Here is a 19285-nt window from a genome sequence, read left to right as displayed (position 1 = left end):
GTGTTTTTATCGTAAATGGGTACTGAATCTTGTCGAAGGCATTTTCTGCATCTATTGAGATGATCATATGGCTTTCATCTTTCAATTTGTTAATATAATGTATCACATTGATTGATTTGCATATACTGAAGAATCCTTGCATCCCTGGAATAAACCTGACTTGATCATGGTGTATGAGCTTTTTAATGTGTTGTTGAAGTCTCTTTGCTAGAATTTTGTTGAGGATTTTTGCACCTATGTTCATAAGTGAAATTGCCCTGTAATTTTATTTTTTTCTGTTGTCTTTGCCCGGTTTTGGTATCAGCATGATTGTGGCCTCGTAGAATGAGTTTGGAAGTATTCCTTCCTCTGCAATATTTTGGAAGATTTTCAGAAAAACAGGCCTTAGCTCTTCTCTTGGTGTTTGATAGAATTCCCCTGTGAAGCCATCTGGCCATGGGCTTTTGATTTTTGGGAGATTTTTTTATTATAATTTCTATTTCAGGGTTTGTAATTGGCTTGTTCATAATTTCTATTTCTTCCCAGTTCTGTCTTGGGAGGTTGAACTTTCCTAAGAATCTGTCCATTTCCTCTAGGTTGTCCATTTTATTAGAATGTAATTGCTCATAATATTCTCTTATGATCCTTTGTATTTCTTTGTTGTCTGTTGTAACCTCTCCTTATTCACTTCTAATTTTGTTGATTTTATTTTTCTCCCTTTTTTTTCTTGATGAGTCTGGCTAGTGGTTTGTCAATTTTGTTTATCCTCTCAAAGAACCAGCTTTTGGTTTTGTTAATCTTTGCTATTGTTTCCTTCATTTCTTTTTCATTTATTTCTGCTTTTATCTTTATGATTTCTCTCCTGCTGACTTTGGGGTTTACAGGTGAATGGATAAAGAAACTGTGGTACATATATACAATGGAATACTACTCAGCCATAAAAAGGAACATATTTGAGTCTGTTCTAGTGAGGTGGATGAACCTAGAGCCTATTATATAGAGTGAAGTAAGTCAGAAAGAGAAATATAAATGTTGTACTCTGATGCATATATATGGAATCTAGAAAGATGGTACTGATGAATTTATTTTCCAGGCAGCAATGGAGAAGCAGACATAGAAAACAGACCTAAGGACATGGGGGGATTGGAGGAGGGAGAGGGTGAGTTGTATGGAGAGAGTAACGTGGAAATTTATAATGCCATGTGTAAAATAGATAGCAATGGTTATTTGCTATATGACTAAGGGAACTCAAACAGGGGCACTGTGACAATATAGAAGGGTGAGATGGGGAGGAAGGTTTGGGAGGGAGGGGACATGGGTGTACCTATGGCTGATTCTTGTTGATGTATGACAGAAAACCACAAAATTCTGTAAAGCAAATTTTTAAAAAATTTAAAAAATTAGGCAACGTCTTTTCAGGTTCAACAGTCATTTGTTGAGCACAGTAAGACACTGAAGACTGAGTAACAGACATCTTTCCTGTCTTCGTGGTACTTGCAGTTATGCACTGTAGGGATTTTCAATCTATATGTGGCTGTGGTACAAAAAGGAGAAGTAGGCTACACTGAAATACCTAATACAGTGTATGTCCTGATCTAAAGAGCCAGAAAGGGGCCGGCCTGGGGAAATACCTTTTAGAGTAAGCCCCTTAAATGAGACTTAAGGGAGGGGTAGGAGTTAGGTGGCAAACAAGTCACTAAGTGAGGAAGTGTCCCTAGCATTAGTGGTCTAGGGATGCAAGAATATAGAATGTCTTAGGAACATCTTATTTTGGGCTGCCATAACAAAATCCCTTAGACTGGGTGGCTTAAAGAATAAAAAAAAAATTTCTCACAATTCTGGAGGGTGGAAAGTCCAAGAGGAAAGTGCCTGCAGATTCAGCATCAGGTGAGAGATCTCTTCCTGGTTTGCAGATGGCCACCTTCTTCCTATATCCTCACATGTTAGCTAATCCCATTTCAGGGGCTTTACCCTCACGATCTAAGTAACTCCCAGAGGCCCCATCTCTAAAGATCATTATACTGGTGATTAGGTTACAGTATAATTTAGGGAGCACACAAACGTACACCTAACAAAGGTTGAAAGGCTAGAGTGTAGAAAATGAGGGTGAAGTTGGTGGAAGGTTAGACTGGAGAGAGACAGAGCTAGATAAGAAGTACACTACAGGCTATGATAAGAAATTTAGCTTAAGAACAGTAAGAAGCCATTTGCAGATTTTAAGAAGGAAAGTGACATGCTTAAATTAGCATTTTTAAAAACTTGTCGTGGTCACAATGTAGAGAATAGCTTACAGGGGAGTAAGGGTGATGCTGGGAGATGAGTTATGAGACTGTTGAGAAGTCCAGGTGGGAGATTCTGGTATATGAACTGAGATGGTAGCAAGAGGCCTGAGGAAAAGTAAGTGGATGGATTTATGTACTCTTTAGGGAGAAGAATGGAGGAAATGTGATGACAGGTTGGATGTGATAGATAGGAGGTGAGGAAGAAGGCTAGGGTGGTCCATGGGGCTTTTATTTGAATAGTAAGTTATATAGTGCTAACATGTGCTGAGACAGGAAATAACTGCTGGAAGAAAAATCAGGTTCCAGGAGACATGGAGTCAAGGTAATGAGTTCAGTCACAAATAAATGGTAAATGAAGCCACAACAGAGGAGAGATCTCCCAGAGATAGAATGAATATACATTCTAGGTTGCCCAGGACACTTCTGGTTTATGTATGCTGTTCCAATATTCTGCTCAGTTTCACATTTGTTCCAGATGTTTTGTTTTTTAACAAACTGTTTTAATTATTGCATTAAAATGGACAGTGATGAGCTAGATAGACTTCTGTATCATATGCTTCGTTTCTGCCATGGTTTGATTAGATTCTTTTAAATTTTTATTTTACATTGGAGTGTAGTTGATCACTAACATTGTGTTAGTTTCAGGTGTATAGCAAAGTGATTCAGTTATACATGTATCTATTCTTTCTCAAATTCTTTTCACATTTAGTTTATTAAAGAATATTGAGCAGAGTTCCCTATGCTATACAGTAGGCCCTTAGTGATTACCTATTTTATATTTATAGTAATGTGTATATGTCAACCCCAAACTCCCATTTTATCCCACCCCCTCCCCCACCTTTCCCCTTTGGTAACCCTAAGTTTGTTTTCTAAGTCTGTGAGTCTGTTTCTGGTTTACATATATTTCACATGTAAGTGATATCATAGGATTTTTGCCATTCTCTATCCAACTTGCTTCACTTAGTATGATGGTCTCTAGTTCCATTCTTCTTGTTGTAAGTGGCGTTATTTCATTATTTGGTCTGATTAGTTATTGAGAAGACATTTTGCACAGAATCCTGTGTTGGTTCCTTTTTGTATCCCCTCTTACATGTTAGATTTCCTCCGAGCCCAGCCACCGGACTTTTTTCTTTTTTTTACACTGACTCCCTTGGAGATCTCATCCAGACTCACGTCCATAAATACCTTAGACTGATAACTTACTTGTTTCTATCTTCAGCCCAGATATGAATTCTGGTTTCACATATCCACCCATCTACTTGACATCTTTTCTTGGATGAATCATAGATTTCTCAAACTAAGATCTCCAAGACTGAGTTTCTGACCTTTCCCCCAAAACTGTTCCTGTCATCCACATTTTAGTGAATGTCAATTCCATGTTTTCTAGTTGCTCAGCCCCCAAATCTTTTAATCGTCCTTGACTCCCCTCTTCCTTTCTCATGCCACATCCAGTTCATCAGTAAAGAAACATAACTTCTCACCCCCTCTGCATCTATTAATCTGGGATAAACCACCTTTACCTTTGTCTATATTATTTCAATAGCCTTCTACTAGGTCTCCTTTCTTCCAACTTGCCTTCCTACAGTCTGTATTAGCACCAACATCCTCTTAAAATATTTACCAGATCATGACATTTCTCTGCTCAAAACTAGCTACGGCTTCTGTATACTAAGATGGCTACATATCTAATAGAATGGCTAAAATAATTTCTTAACCTGACTACTTACTAAATGACTACTTACTAAATGCTGATGAGGAAGAGGAGCAACTAGTCATCTTATACTTTGTCACTGAGAACACAGACTAGTTCAGACATTCTAGAAATCAGTTTGGTAGTTCCTAGAAAGCTAAGTGCACACTTTTAATATTACCCAGCAATCTTACTTCCAGGGATTTATGCTAGAGAAATGAGAACTTATGTTCATACACACACTAACACACACACACACACACACCCTATACACAAATATTTATTGAATTATTCATAATTGCCAAATATTAAAAACAAATCAAATATCCTTCTCTGAGTAAAAGTGTATTCCGTAAAATGGAATGCACTCAGCATTAAAAAAGAAAATGGCATATTAATGTATACAACATGCTCCATATAAAGTGAAAGAAATCTGTCCCAATGGTCACCTATTGTAGAGTTCCATATATGTGACATTCTGGAAAAAGGCAAAGCTATCAGGGCAGAAAAAAATGAGTCGTAGAGGTAGGGGGAAAGTATGACTACAAAGGACAGTGCAAGGGAATTTGGGGGGGTGGCAAAACTGGCTTTTTCTAGTAGTGTTTGCACAAGTCTATGCCTATGTTAAAACTTGTAGAGTTATACAACAAAGTATTTCACTGTATATAATTTTTTAGTACTTATTTATTTGGCTGCACTGTGTCTTAGTTGCTACATGTGGGATCTTTAGTTTTGGCATGTGGGATCCAGTTCCCTGACCAGGGATTGTACCCAGACCCCCTGCATTGCGAGCCCGGAGTCTTAGCCACTGGACCACCAGGGAAGTCCCTGTTTTTTTAAATAAAATAATGATGATAACCAAAAGGATAATCTAAAGGAAACAGCATTTATAAAATATTATTGTCTTTATTATTTACTTGGTCAGCAGGTCTTTCAAGTAGTTTCTATATTTTATCACATTTGAAATACATCCTGAGTAAAAATTTTGAAGTTAAAAATTAATGTTAGCATGTTCTCAGTCACCTGAGAACTGTGTACTGCCACTTATTCATTACCTGTGACTGAGCTGTAATATTTATGACCATGCTGGTGCCAAGTGATCACCTAAGTTGTAGTGTTTAACCTTCAGTGTACAAATAAGCATATCTGATTGCTGTTAAATTGATGTCCTGATGTCAAAATGACATTAACCTGCCCACAACTACCATTCTTCCTCATGCTAAATTATGTATTAGAAAGTCAAAACTTACATTGGGCATTTATAATTAAAAGATGTTTTTATCAAATATGATTTTAGTGTCTTTAGTGATTTAATAAATTGTGATTTGATCTGACATTATGCAGTACATTAATTACCACTGATGAATAAGAAAAGAAGAGAAGTGGATATAACTCAAATGATGCATTAAAACCAACCAAAGTCCTCATGACTTCATAGTACACTGTACAAAATGTGTTGGGAGTTAAAATAGAGGAAAGTAGTGGGAAAATTGTCATCACATAGCACATTATAACAAAGCACATGCATGCCAAATTTAATGAATCTGAATTTAATTTGAAATTGAATTTGGTTGTAGAAGGATGTAAGATTTTTAAACGTAGTTTGTTCCTAGCTTTATATTTGTACATAGATATTTAAGTAACATTATCCTAAGACCAATTTGTTATAGCAGGGATTCAGAAGAATTCTTTTCTTGCTAATATGTCAGAGTAAAAATGCTTCATGCTTTGGAAATATAAGTCCTTTTTTCTCCAGTGTTATGAGCCCAGGTGCAAGTAGACAGCCAGATCTGGACTGCCTACTGATGTAAGGATAATACACAGGGAGCCCTTCTCGGGCCACAGCTTCTGTAGAGAAAGGAGCAACTGGCTTTGTTTCCTGATCTCCAGGCATCCACAGTCCCTGCTGGGCCAACGCACCACTTTACTGCCTGAGGTCTACTTTCCCTGAAAGCCTACCCAGAACACTGACTGACTAATTTCCCTACTGGCACCGTTAACACCAGCCAACAAAGACCAGAAATTTGACTCTGTATTATCTTTGTTAGCATCTTCTGAAAAAATCAAGCTGCTTCCTCAAAACTCACAAGATGAGATCTTTAGATTCTTTGATGCAGCTCTTCTCCACCCCCAGCTCTTAGTTTTCCTCACATTCATTCATTCAACACATATTTATTGAGCACCTACTGTGTTCTAGACGCAGCGCTAATGGGATTTCTGAAACTTGCAGTTTCTCCCTTCTTCTAACTGGTTTGCAGACTCTCCTTAGTGACTGTTGGTACCTCCTGGTTGTTTCGCTGTTTCCTCATCTTATGGCTTTTATCGTTGGCTGCCACGTGACTCACCATGTTTGTCTCCTGGTCCCATTGCTCTTTTTTCATATTTTTTATTTATTTATTTGGCTGCACTGAGTATTAATTGTGGCATGTGGGACATTTAGTTGCAGCATGTGAACTCTTAGTTGTGGCATGTGGGATCTAGTTCCCTGACCAGGGATCAAATCTATGCCCCTGCATTGGGAGCACAGAGTCTTAGCCACTGACCACCACGGAAGTTCTTGGTCCCATTGCTCTTGATGAAGCAAGAAGGACCCGCTCACTAACAAGATTTTACCTATTAACTCCCAAAGAGAAGAATCTTAGCATCAGTTCTCTTAAATGACTTATGTTTCAACTATTTCATTATTGTCTAAAACATGTTCCTTTTGCCCATTAAAAAAAACTTATAATTTTCCTGAATTTTAATTGGTACCCAATAATTTCACATCCAAGAATCTTCACTCCAGATCCATATCTGAATCCTTAAATATAATCTAAGCAGGGCCACTTTAGGACTATATTGTAACTTTAATTACCTGCCCTATTTGGTTATTGCCCCAGAGGGTCAAGAATGATTAGTTCAAGGATCTTTGTTCCTGGGCCAACCAGAAGCCCCAAATGGTTATTACCTTATGTGAGTCTTCTTAAACACTTGTCACTCAATACACTTTGTATAATAGGAGATAATTTATAGAAGCATAAAAAGAACATCTGAGTTACAATCAAACTGTTCAATTTGTATCTGCTCAACTTTCACATGACAATTGTTTCTTAACCTCCTTTACTCTTCCCAACCTCAAAAAATGCTTCACAAACAAAGCATTTGGATGCTTAAAATATCCAGCATGATTTCTTTACAGAAAATACAAATCAACCAATCAATTGAAGTAGCCACCTGTAAAAGGTAGCCAGGAGGCAATGTTAGGAACTTTTTACATACCTTTCTACTTTCCCTTTGGAGGTTGAAAGCACTTTTTTCTCTCATTTCTATTTTATAGAAGTTGGAAATCAACTGTTTCAATCTACTGAAAATTAATGATGCCATTTCTAGTGGCTTTTTTTGTAGTAATGTTTGCATTCTCCAAAAAGAAGGGGGAAAAACAGGGAATATGTGTCTTAGAACATAATATACATATATACAGACAATTGCAACGTCCTATGAAATGCCACAGGGGCTTTCCAGGTGGCGCTAATGGTAAAGAACCTGCCTGCCAATGCAGAAGACATAAGAGATGCAGGTTCGATCCCTGGGTCAGGAAGATCCCCTGAAGGAGGGCATGGCATTCCACTCCAGTATTCTTGCCTGGAGAATCCCATGGACAGAGGAGCCTGGTGGGCTACAGTCCATAGGGTCACAGAGAGTCGAACACAGCTGAAGCAACTTTGCACACATACATGCATTAAATGCAACATGATGGGTATCACCTAAAATTTCTGTATCTTTTCTAAGTTACTAATGCTACTTTTTCAACTAGAGGAGAAACTGTTTCTCCGTCAGTACCTTCTCCTTTCATATCCCACCCCAAAGAGGAAAAAATAGCATCTGTGTAGAGGCTCAGGACAAGAAATCTATTACTCCAATAACTGGGTTCACAGGTCTCCCTAGCTGACTTTTCAAACCCTCTGTCATCAGTCTGACTGCAGTTTTAGTGTATTTTGGCCAATTCCACTGGCTTCAGCTCAGCTCATGCTGACACATACAGAGAGGGCTGAATTCAATATTGGGATAGACAATTTACGAGCACTTATAATCGTACACCACCCACACGCAATTAAACCTGAAAAGAAACGATGGATATCCTCTACAGCAATGTGAAAATCCCCGCCCTCCCCGCACCTCACTTTTTCCAGATTACCTTTTCCAAGGCCTGAGTGCTCACAGCCTTGAGCCAGGAAATGGCAGGCTGTTTTTCATAGCCTCAAGCATTCCTTTGATTTCAGTTCTCCTATGTGAGCAAGATTTTTCCCCTATGGTCATTCTCCTCCTACCCCATATCACAGTGAGTACACCAAAAACAAATTACAAAGAGCTGAAAAACCCTGACCATGCACCAGCCACCCTGACACTGAAACAATACAACTGAGTTATCAGTCACGTTTTAAAATTTGCCCTTGCACTGGAAAAAAACAACAACAATATAAGGAGGAAATGCTATTGCAGAGACCTACAGGGAACAAGGTATATCTGGAATAAATGACTTTGCTTTCCATCTCTTACTTTGTTGTTTTAGGTTTCTTCCAATTTCCATTTTACAAAATGGGTCTGTTGACATGCCACCTAGCTGTCCATCAACAGGACTCCCAGTAGGCTGATTGTAGCATCATGATGTGGAGAAGGCAGTGGCAACCCATTCCAGTACTCTTGCCTGGAAAATCCCATGGACGGAGGAGCCTGACAGGCTGCAGTCCATGGGGTCGCGAAGAGTCAGACACGACTGAGCGACTTCACTTTCACTTTTCACTTTCATGCATTGGAGAAGGAAATGGCAACCCACTCCAGTGTTCTTGTCTGGAGAATCCCAGGGACAGGGGAGCCTGGTGGGCTCCTGTCTATGGGGTTGCACAGAGTCGGACACGGCTGAAGCGACTTAGCAGCAGCAGCAGCAGCAGCCCAAGGAAGAGAAGCTATCTTTGAATCGTCTCTGCTCTCAGCAGATGTGCATAGAACCATGGATAAGCTGGTCTTGATATATTAGCCTGTGAGCTGGGTGAGGGTGGAGAAGGAGGAATTCCCTAGCCTAAACAGAAGAGCACAGCTTGGGTGTTGTGCTAGCCAGACCCTGGTGAGATAGTGATGGCTCACTCAGGTGGGTGACCAGAGAGTTTCATGAAAGGGCTATTTTCTTTACACTTCTATTTATTTATTAATTTATTTTTGGCTGCACTGGGTCTTCATTGCTGCACATGGGCTTTTCTCTAATTGTGCCAAGTGGGGGCCACTCTTCTTTGTGATGCACAGGCTTCTCATTCCAGAGAAAGAGTTCACAGTTCATAGGTTCACAGTTGTGGTGCACAGGCATGTGGGATCCTCCCAGACCAGGGATTGAACCCACATTCCCTGCACTGGCAGGCAGATTCTTAACCCCTGGATCACCAGGGAAGTCCAGAAGGGCTATCTTTAAAGAGAGGGCAAATTAAGGGAAACCAACAAGGGATGATGTTGGGAGCCTTTAACTTAGAGACTGAAGACATAAAGAGTGGAGGGCTTGCTGAGATCTGACAGTACTTGGAGCTATGGGGAAGGACTACGCAAGAGGCTCCCTGGCCTGAGAAAGTAGAAAGTGGCCACTGCCAAACCACAGCCCAGGCAGGAGGGGTTCAGGGAAGGCAGGCTTGGTCTTTCGGTCCCCCGGCTCTCTCCTCTGCCATCACCACTGCAACTAAAAGTCACGGGGCTGGGGAGCCTGACTGAAAGAGTTTATGGATAAAACTCTGGGTAGTAAAGGGTGGAAGGCAGATCTAGAGGGACAGAGAATATCTAACACATGTTTGTGTCTCAGTATCTACTTTTTCCTTTTGTCTGGTTAAAAAACATGTGTCCCCAACATAGGAAGCACATAGTTCCTATCAGCGGATATAGCATAGGGAGCTGTTGTGAATTCACTCCCACTTCCATGGGAAACATAACATGTAGGACAACATCAGTCCTCCCCGTATAACATAACCATAACACAGGATGAAAAACATGGAGTGAGGGAGAATGGCCCCAAGCATGGCTTCTAGTGTCCCTGCTGTTGTTCTTGATCTCAGGCCAAATCAGATACCCACAGCTTCCTCCTCCTACCCTTTCCCCACGCCTCTTACCCTCTATAAGTTCCCTAGCTGGAGAAAGCCTTTAGCTGGAGGTGAGGATCAAACCTTATTTATCCAAAATCTGATTCTATGATTGCCTTATGTTTACTGGGATGCTGCAATTTCCCATAGGTTAGGGTAATAGAAAAAACTAAGAGGAGCTCCAGTAAATTCTCTGGGCTGCAGGCATGGCCCTCATCCCTCCCATCAGGTATCAGCAACCCACATTTTCCTTTATGAGCAAGTTCAAACACCCAGGCCAGTAGAGTGATCCCATCTTTGCCTGGTGGTTTAGCAGCACGTGGAGACAGTCTGTCCTGATTTCCAACTGAGTGGACTCATGATGGTCCCCTCTCATAGACAGTCTTCCCTTGGGCACTAGAATCTCCAAAACCACCAATCCCAAGACTGTGGAGACATGAATCAAAAATTCTTTCAGTGCATTATTAGGTGTAAGAGTGAGAAGAACCTCTTCTACCTTGACACCTTGATTCCCAGGTCCATGAATTCTGTCAGGAGAGATGTCAGGGAGATGGCACTATTATTTTGACCTCTGGTTTTAGGTTATTTACCCTAACCACACCATTCCCAGTCTCCTGTAATTGCAAGGGTGTCTGTAGTAGTTCATTCCACAAGTATATGAAAGATGGGGTAGTGAATTTAGTGGATAAGAACCCATTTTCATACTTTATTTGCATTAAGTGAGTTATACAATGGATAAAATAAGGCATCCTATAAGTCTAGGAATGGTGGTGCTGGCAGGAGAATGGGGGCAAGGAAGAAAATACCTTTTTAGAATATATAGGTAATCTTTGGAGGAAAAACGGCTGCTTCTTCCATGATGGAAGGGCTCCTACAATATGGTAATAAGTTGGCCCCTCTAAGAAATGGTGCTATCTCAGAAGCTCAGCATTGATCTCTGCCATTAGAGATATTGAAATATAGACATGAGATGCTGAACAGTGGCAGTAGCTAGGTCAGTCTTGATGAGGGAGATCACACTCATGAGCCTCGATTTCTGCTGCCATAGCAGATTTGCTTAAAGGGCCCATTGAAAAAGCACCTGGAGTTGTATTCTGACTGATAGCCACAGGGTGAGTTCATCGTGTCCACCTGATTACCAAGAGTCTCTCCACAACATAATGCTTGCTGGTGAGCATTTACATGGTGAAAGAATATTCTGTACCATTATGAAAAATCTGTCCTTGTATAGTTCCCCTTGTCACCAGTATTCATATTATGTTCTTCTAAAGTGTCGGACCAGCTGGTTAAGTTTTTAGTCACTTCCCAGGTAGATATAGATACAAACCTTGAGCCATCTTATGATGGCCTAAGTAAACAAATATATTGCTTAATGTTCTCCTGATTGGAATAATTTCCCTTCACTATGGTCTTGCAGAGCCACCCTGACTGGGACTAAAATGCAGTGGCCATGCACTTCTGGCTTGTTCCCACGTATCACAAAGTCAAGCCCAGGCCACATGGTTATAAGGAACTTCACTCAAGGTGTAGATATGAATTGAGATAGAAGGGGCAATGCACCAGAAGTGGGTATTGAAAGAGTGAGCAGCTTGTTCATGTTGAAGCCTAACTCTTATATGTCATTTTAAGTTGCTGGGTTGCTGTTGTACATTCCCAGTTTTGCAGATGGTGGGTCAGATTACACCCAGTTCGTTAGGAGCAGCTCAGGTCACATGGTCACTTGATTTCCCATAGTCAGTATAATGGTTTGAATGGTGACCCTTCAAAAATATATGTCTCCTATTACGTGTGAAGATGAACTTATTTCACATTTTTTGAAATGTGTCTGAAAAAAGCGCTTTTTGCAGATGGAATTTAGCTAAGGATTTTGAAATGAGATCAACCTGAGTTACTGATGCATGCATGCTAAGTCACTTCAGCTCTGTCCAACTCTTTTGTGACTCCATGGTCTGTATCCTACCAGGCTCCTCTGTCCATGGGATTTCCCAGGCAAGAATACCGGAGTGGGTTGCCATTTCCTTCTCTAAGGGATCGTCCTGATCCAGGGATCAAACCTGCATCTTTTGTGTCTCCTGCATTGGCGGGCCGGTCTTTTATCATTTGTGCCACCTGGGGTGTGCCCTAAATCCAGCAAAAAGTGGTGTTCTTAGAGGCAGGAGAGGAGGAGACACAGAGGAGAAGCCCATGCAAAGATAGAGGGAGAGATTAGAGTGATGCAATTACAAGCCAAGGAGCTTCTGAAACAACAGAAGCTGGGCTAGGAAGGAAGGATTCTCTTCCAGAGCCTTTAGAGCAGGGATCCCCAGCCTCCAGGATCGAATGCCTGGTGATCTGAGGTGGAGCTGATGTTAATAATAATATAAATAATAAATGTATTAATAATGTGCTTGAATCATCCCCAAACTGCTTCCCTGCCCCCAGTCTGTGGAAAAATCATCCGCAAAACTGGGCCTTGGTGCCAAACGGTTGGGGACCACTGAAGGAACCATGGCCCTACTGACACCTTACTTCAGATGTCTAGCCTCCAGAATGGTGAGAGAGCAAATTTCTGTTGTTTTAAGGCACCAAGTTTGTGACTATTTGTTACAAGAGCCACAGAAAACTGACATGGTTGGGCATTTAGTTTCTACAAGTGCCTGTAGCAAGGCAGAAGCTATTTAAAGGGTTAGGTTATCTGCAGAAGGGGTCATGGTTATACTCCAGAACACTTGTCTGTAATGATTCTGCTCATGGGCCTTGATATGACCAGAGGGGGGCCCCAGTCATCTTGGGTTGCCCCAGATGAAGCGGGGATGGGCAACGTGATGAAAGATCAGGGGAACTGGGACATTTCAGTTCTCAATCTTCTCTGTATCTGCTCCAGATAGTCCTCATTTATATCTCAGGAGTCCCTCTTTTTCCACTTATGCCTTATAGAAAAACAAGCAGTGTTGCATGTTTACTGATGAAGCCAACTTGTCTCTCAGTGAATAAGCAATTTGCCCAATGCCAGGTAGGTGCTTCCTGCCAAAGCTGAGAGTCACGCCCAGGTAGACTTGAATCCTCAGCATGTGCACCTTCTCTTCCACCAGGATTGCAAGTTCCTAGAAATCTATGTAATGGAGGAAAGGTGGATGGAGATAGTATACATGTTTAGCCACAGATGACTTTCAATCATATTTGCCCTGCAGCTATAGTCAATAAAAGATTCTTTAAAAGCTGTCCTGAGTTAGATCTATTTGCCCGACAGCTACAGAGGGCAAAAGAGTCTCTAAACACTTCCAAAGAAGTTATTCAATTTTTCACCTATGCCCTGAGTTGGGCTTTCAAGGCTAATGATATTTCGTTCTTTTCTCTCTTTATGCCATCTATCTCAATTTTTAGGTAGTCAGCCCGTTGCACACTCTGTATAATCTGAATCACCTGACAAAACACCTCATACCACACTGACACATTTCTGCCATCCACCTGCACACCACCTCATGTGACAGCTATTGATAATTTGAGTAACTATAATTCTACCACATACTAAGATATCCATGTCACCTTGGCAAAGGGATTCTCTGTGCCCTCATCAAATATGTGAGCAACCTAATCACAGAATTCCATTTTGAGGTTCTGTTTTCAGAAACAAATCCTGGTTTCATTTACTGGATCAGCCAGGTTCCCAACAGCAAACAGATGATAGAGTCAAAAGGAATAATTAAAGAGAATTATATGAAGAGGCATTTCCAAAAGAGGGGGCAAGGTTATGTTAACCCAACAAGAAATGGTAAAGTACCTGGCTAGTAAGAGTAGAATGCTATTAACCACCCTTAGGTTCACAGGTACCAGGGGAGGAACTGTTTGCTGGAATGAGCAGAAAATGGAATACGTAGCGAAGGCTGCCCAGCAGGAGCTGTGGCTTCAGTATAGGGATGCAGTCACTGCAAAGCAGCTGGGACAGGAAAGCAGCCAGGGAGCTAAGTCCCTGACACTTTCTTTCCTCATACCTTGCAGTCTCCTGCCGATTCCTCCCACTGGACAAACCCAATCAGAAGCCAGAAGTATGACTTCTGAATCGGTAGTGTGTTACTGCCTGGCTTAGGGAGCCAAAAAAATCTCTACAGCAACAATCAGTAAGTCATCCCCTGGTCTGACTTATTTTTCAGTTGTGATGAGTAAGGTATGGTGGAACCAGAGCATCTGGCCCTCCAACTCCCAGTTATTCCCTCTGTGATCACTGAACGGAAGAAAGGAAACGTCATACCCCATCAAGAGTCTAAGTATTTGTGCACCATTCCACTATTAAACTGACTTCCTGGAGCTGGAATGTGCATGGGCTTAAGAGTCAAATACAAGGATACCTGACTCTCAGCTCTGACATTTACAACCTGCATGACAACGGGCAAGTTAGTTACCTTGAACATCAGTTGCTCTCTCTACATAATTTGGAACAATATCCACCCTAACAAGTGTTGCAAAGAGTAAATGAAATAATGGAAAGTTCTTAATAGGACTTTTCACACATGGCAAATAGTCTTTAAGTGTTCTTTTCCATATTGACCTTTTTCTTGTGCAGCTGCAACCACCGTGTAAAACATATTTGTAGCTCATTTTATGAGCAAACACATTCCAATCAGCTTATAAAACAAAAACCTTTAGAGCACAACTTATTTTTAAGTTGAGGAAGGCCTATATTTAGGCAAAATTGTGAAGGAATGATTGATAATCCTATTTTCAGAAATGATAGAATCACTCTAACTGGGATAAAGCAAGTTTACTTTATAAGAAATAGACAATTATATGAGGAAAGCTACTTAACAAAGAGAAATAACCTCAAATCTATACACATACCTTAAGGAAAATGCTCTGGAAGGTTATCTACAAGCTCATAACACTGGTTAATTCCAGAGACCAGAGTGGGATTGAAGGACTGTGAGAAATGGAAACAGTCTCTCACTTCTTTCTCTGTATGGTTCTATATTGCTTAAATATTTTACAGTGAACATGCATGCTCGTTCTGCCTAACTTTTAAAACATTTAAGCACACACTGAACCTCCAATTATTTATTATATCAAGTAAAGATATAAAAAAATCACCATCCACTGTTACTTTTACTTCATAAACCAAAGCACAGTTTAACACACCAAAAATGTAAGAGAGACATAATTCAAGATAAAGAACAGTTCTTCCTAAAAAAGGACAGTGAGCAGTACATACACACACGCACTCTCTCTCTTACAAATGTATGCAAAATTATTTGACAAAGATTCACAGCAGATTTTGAGTCAGAGTGCCCAATTAACTTTGAATTTTCTTCATCTCTAAGATTGTGAATACTTTTCATCTCTAAGATGGTGAATACTTTTTAATTTTTCTAAATTTTACTTAATATTTTTATTTTCCAATTAGAAAATATGCTCTTATTTTTAAAAAACTGATGTATTTTAAGTAGAAAATGAAACTCACCTCAAGCCCCTCCCCCAAGTGAACCATAATTAAAGTGTGGTATATCATCTTCTACCCTATTTTCTATGAAGATATAAACATACTTATATTGGAATAGCTTATTTTAAAGGAAAAGAGCTTATTCAAGCTTTCTATCAATTTGCAGAGTAGAGAGATACTGATATGTATGTTGTAATGAGCAGTTGAAATGGATGTTGATAATCTTTAGGGAAAATATTTTTGGGGCTCAATTAAGGAGACTGGCTGTTTGCAAAATGTTCTTCATAGTTGGACAGGAGGCTTGACTTGAAAACCTTTTTGATTTCAGCAGGCAGTTCATGCCTATGTGTTACATGTAAGATCTCAGGGTCTTTTCTCAGGATAAAGATCTGTCAAAGCAGAAGTTAAAAGCTAAGAAATGTCCAGAGACAGAAGATCAGGGGAATATTTGAACAGAACTAGAAAGGTCAGTGACATTACCCCCAAGGCTAGCCAGAGACAAGGGGAAGAAACCAGGGTCTTGGAGTGGCTACTGGCCCCCATCAGAGAGCCATCTCTGTGGCTGTGTTTGGGGCACAAACATAGTAAATGGAAGTACTTTCCTCTCTGGAGTCTCCCGTCATGTTCTAATTCTCTACAGCACATGTCAGGACTAGGAAGCATCTGAAGGGCAGGACTTAAGAGGCCTCGGGGAAGCTGGAACAGTGGCTCCCAAATTCCAGTGAATGCTAGCCTTTTCCCAGACTTCAGAATGTGACAGCAGCAAAATCCCAATGTTTTCAAACCACCAAGTTAGTGTCCCATATTTGGTCAGAAACACTGGCCATGTTTGCATAAACAAATAAAGGCAAAGTGGAAGCAATTACTCTGAATTGGAATATGAATGATCCATATTAGCTCTCACTATTTATTCATATTTAGCAAATGAACATGTACATTGACTGGGTTGAGATAACCTCAAAGTATATAGTCCATAGACTTTTACCCTTTAAATATCAAAAATATTGTTCGTGCTCAATAAGTGAGAAGGGAGGCAGAAAAAAGAAGTCTTTTAATATGAGTTTGAGCAAGTATATTTTCCTCTCTACAAATGATTTCTTCATCTTCATAAGGAATGGCAAACACTCACATGACGCTGTACCACCACCTGAGATAGGGCAGTCGTCATTAGGAGTCAGGAGGTAACTCCAACGTCCTCTACTCAGCGCTCCAGGCAACCTCTGTGAGTCTGAGCTGGCCCCATATGTTACACAGGTTTGCCATATTTGAACCAAGGAATCTCTGAGATCTCTCTTAGATCCACCTTACTTTTATTCACTATACTGTTATTCAAGAAAAGCCTGTCAAAAGAGGCAAAACTATATCCTTGAAGCAGTGTCCATATCAATATGTTTAATCAAAGGGCATGATTAACAAAGAAAGGGAGCTAATTTTGCCTTTCCTGTGGTCTTACTGTCTCTAGTCCCCTACCTTCTCAGCTGTCTTAGCCCCTGAAAGTTCTCTCTTCTGTGCTGACTTGTATTATTAAGTGAATTCTGCAGAGAATGCATCCTCTCCCTCCATTCTTGTTCACAGGTGGTCTATAACCTCCCGGATGTGCTTAACCAACTACAGAGGTTCATAAGCTTTGAGTTTTGAGGCTGGGAAGTGATAGACCCACAGAAGGGGTGATGTAGACTTCAGTTGACATCAGCGTCAGCACCCTCCCAAAGAGAATGGGGTGGGTGGGAGTCACCATATCGAAACCATCACTGATCATAGGAATACCCAAGGCTTCCTGTAAGCCACAGGGCAGCAAGCTGTATTTCCCTATGTGTGTTCCTTGAACTCTGGATATTAATTAGTTGCTCGAACAAGTACCTCGCTTCCATGTGAAACTGCATTAAACAACATTAAGATTTCTTTACAAGTCCTGTACAGTGCTTTTCACACTAGTATGTATTTTGAATCATGAAGAGGAGGGTTAGATTGTGCCCCATTTCTCAAACGTATTGGACTCCCGTGCCTTTTTATCAAGGCCTAACTAGTGAGACTAGGGTTCCACAGGACACACATTGGGAAACAAAGTCCTAGCACTCTAAAGGAAGCTTACTCATTTTATACCGATAAGAAATATTTTAATTAGTCTTCCCCAGAAGGTTTATAGGCAGAGCTGGGACAAGCATCCAGGTAGTTGAAAGGTAGGCTTTGATCTCTTAATGCAATAAGCCCTGAAGACAATTCCTAAAAATTAGGCAAGAGGTTAGTTCTGGCACATATGTGAAAAAGAGCTTCCTTTTCTTCTGCAGGTCTTGCTCTGTGATGTTTAGCAGTGAATACGAATGTTACCCATGGACACTAGAGCTGAAAATCACCTGGAGGACACCTGCCCTTATGCCTTCATTTCACAGGTAAGGAAACCATGGCTCAAAGAGAACATACAAGACTTACCCAGTATCACATAATAGAGTTCAGGTTAGAAATAAGTCTGCTGATGCCTAGTTTCCAGTATAGAACCCAACATACTGCTGCCACTAACTGCTGAACTATCCAACACAGAAAAGATGGTTTCTTGAAGTCAAGGTAAGCCCTGTGCCAGTGAAACCTTACACAAATTACATATAAGTTTCGTGTGTGTGTGTGTAGATAAATAGAAATAGATCACTATTTTAACTCCTGAAGGGGCTGAGGATAGGAGTTAGGGAAATAATGGAGAGTATATGCTATAAACAACTAACAAGTACCCTAAAACGTCTTCTATAGAAGTGAAAGGAAAAATCTCAGTCAAGATGCTCAGAAGAAAATCTGACTCGTCTGTCACTCTCACTAGTCAGTGGTTCTCCATCCTGGCTGCATGTACTGAATCCCCTAGAGATTTTTTCAAAAAAACACCCACACTTAGGGCATGGCCCAGACACTGGCAGCTTTTGACAACCTCACAGGTGATTTCACTGGGGAGCTAGAGGTGAGAAATACTCACTAAACACAGGGAATCCAAGGCAAATTCTCTTCACTGCTACATCATCCTGCCTCGGAGTCTACTGGTGGAATGTCCAGCAGAGAGGTTTTCCAGACGTTCTTTCACAGCTGAGGCTTGCTCACAGCCTCACCCTGAACCTGGAGCTGGAGCCAATAACTCTCAACTTCCTCCTAGGTTTCTAGCTACCCCAGACTGCCTTATTGGCTTCTGTATCCCTCTTACCATTTGTTGTCTATCCAAAAACCTGGGGAAGCTAAAGTGAAATCCTTCTATGTGTTTATGTGGCAACAAGCTTGGAGTCTATGCTGAAAAAATGTCCTTGGCCTTTGACAAATCCGCCGTGGAGGTGCCTCTGTCTGTTTTTAAATAGGCCATAAAAGAGTTGGGAAACCAGTGCCCGCCAACAGGAGCCAATCTGCTGAATCAGCCCATAGGAGCAGAGGGAGACTGGGGTGACTCAAACGCAAGGGTGTTTCTGACATTTTTTTGGTATCATTTAGCTTCAGAGGAATGCAGACCTTTTAAGGGAGGTGTTTGGTTTTGACTGTAGAGAATAGGTCAAATGGAGATTGATTTGTAAGACTGATATTTTCATTTTTCTGGAATACTTGAACTACAATGATGAAGCCTGGTGTATGGAAAGGAATCAATGGTTTATGACGTTCATTTAAAGAAAATTAAGAGACTAATATGTTATCTACCTTAAAAAGTCCTGGAGGAGAGCTTAGGGCTAGATCTTTGAGACCTCAGAGAGGTGTCTAAAAAGCAAAGAAAAACATAGCCTCATTTTTACATGTAAAGAGAAGAGACATATAATCTTTCTAAAAGTAACACAAATGCAAATTTAGAAGACTCATCTATACTATGATCAAA

At 40.7% G+C, this 19285-nt stretch overlaps 1 long non-coding RNA gene across 1 annotated transcript in view; it reads left to right on the top strand.

Moving 5' to 3' along the window:
- LOC122443363 overlaps positions 1-17807 on the top strand; it is a 153422-nt gene extending 135615 nt beyond the window's left edge. Inside the window, exon 3 of the long non-coding RNA XR_006269993.1 lies at positions 17742-17807. This is a non-coding gene — a long non-coding RNA (uncharacterized LOC122443363). The remainder of the gene's footprint in view (positions 1-17741) is intronic.
- The last annotated feature ends 1478 nt before the right edge of the window (positions 17808-19285 follow it).

This window comes from Cervus canadensis, chromosome 6 (assembly GCF_019320065.1).
Source record: "Cervus canadensis isolate Bull #8, Minnesota chromosome 6, ASM1932006v1, whole genome shotgun sequence".
In the NCBI taxonomy this organism is placed as follows: Eukaryota; Metazoa; Chordata; class Mammalia; order Artiodactyla; family Cervidae; genus Cervus; species Cervus canadensis.
This window is presented reverse-complemented; position numbering and strand designations above follow the sequence as displayed.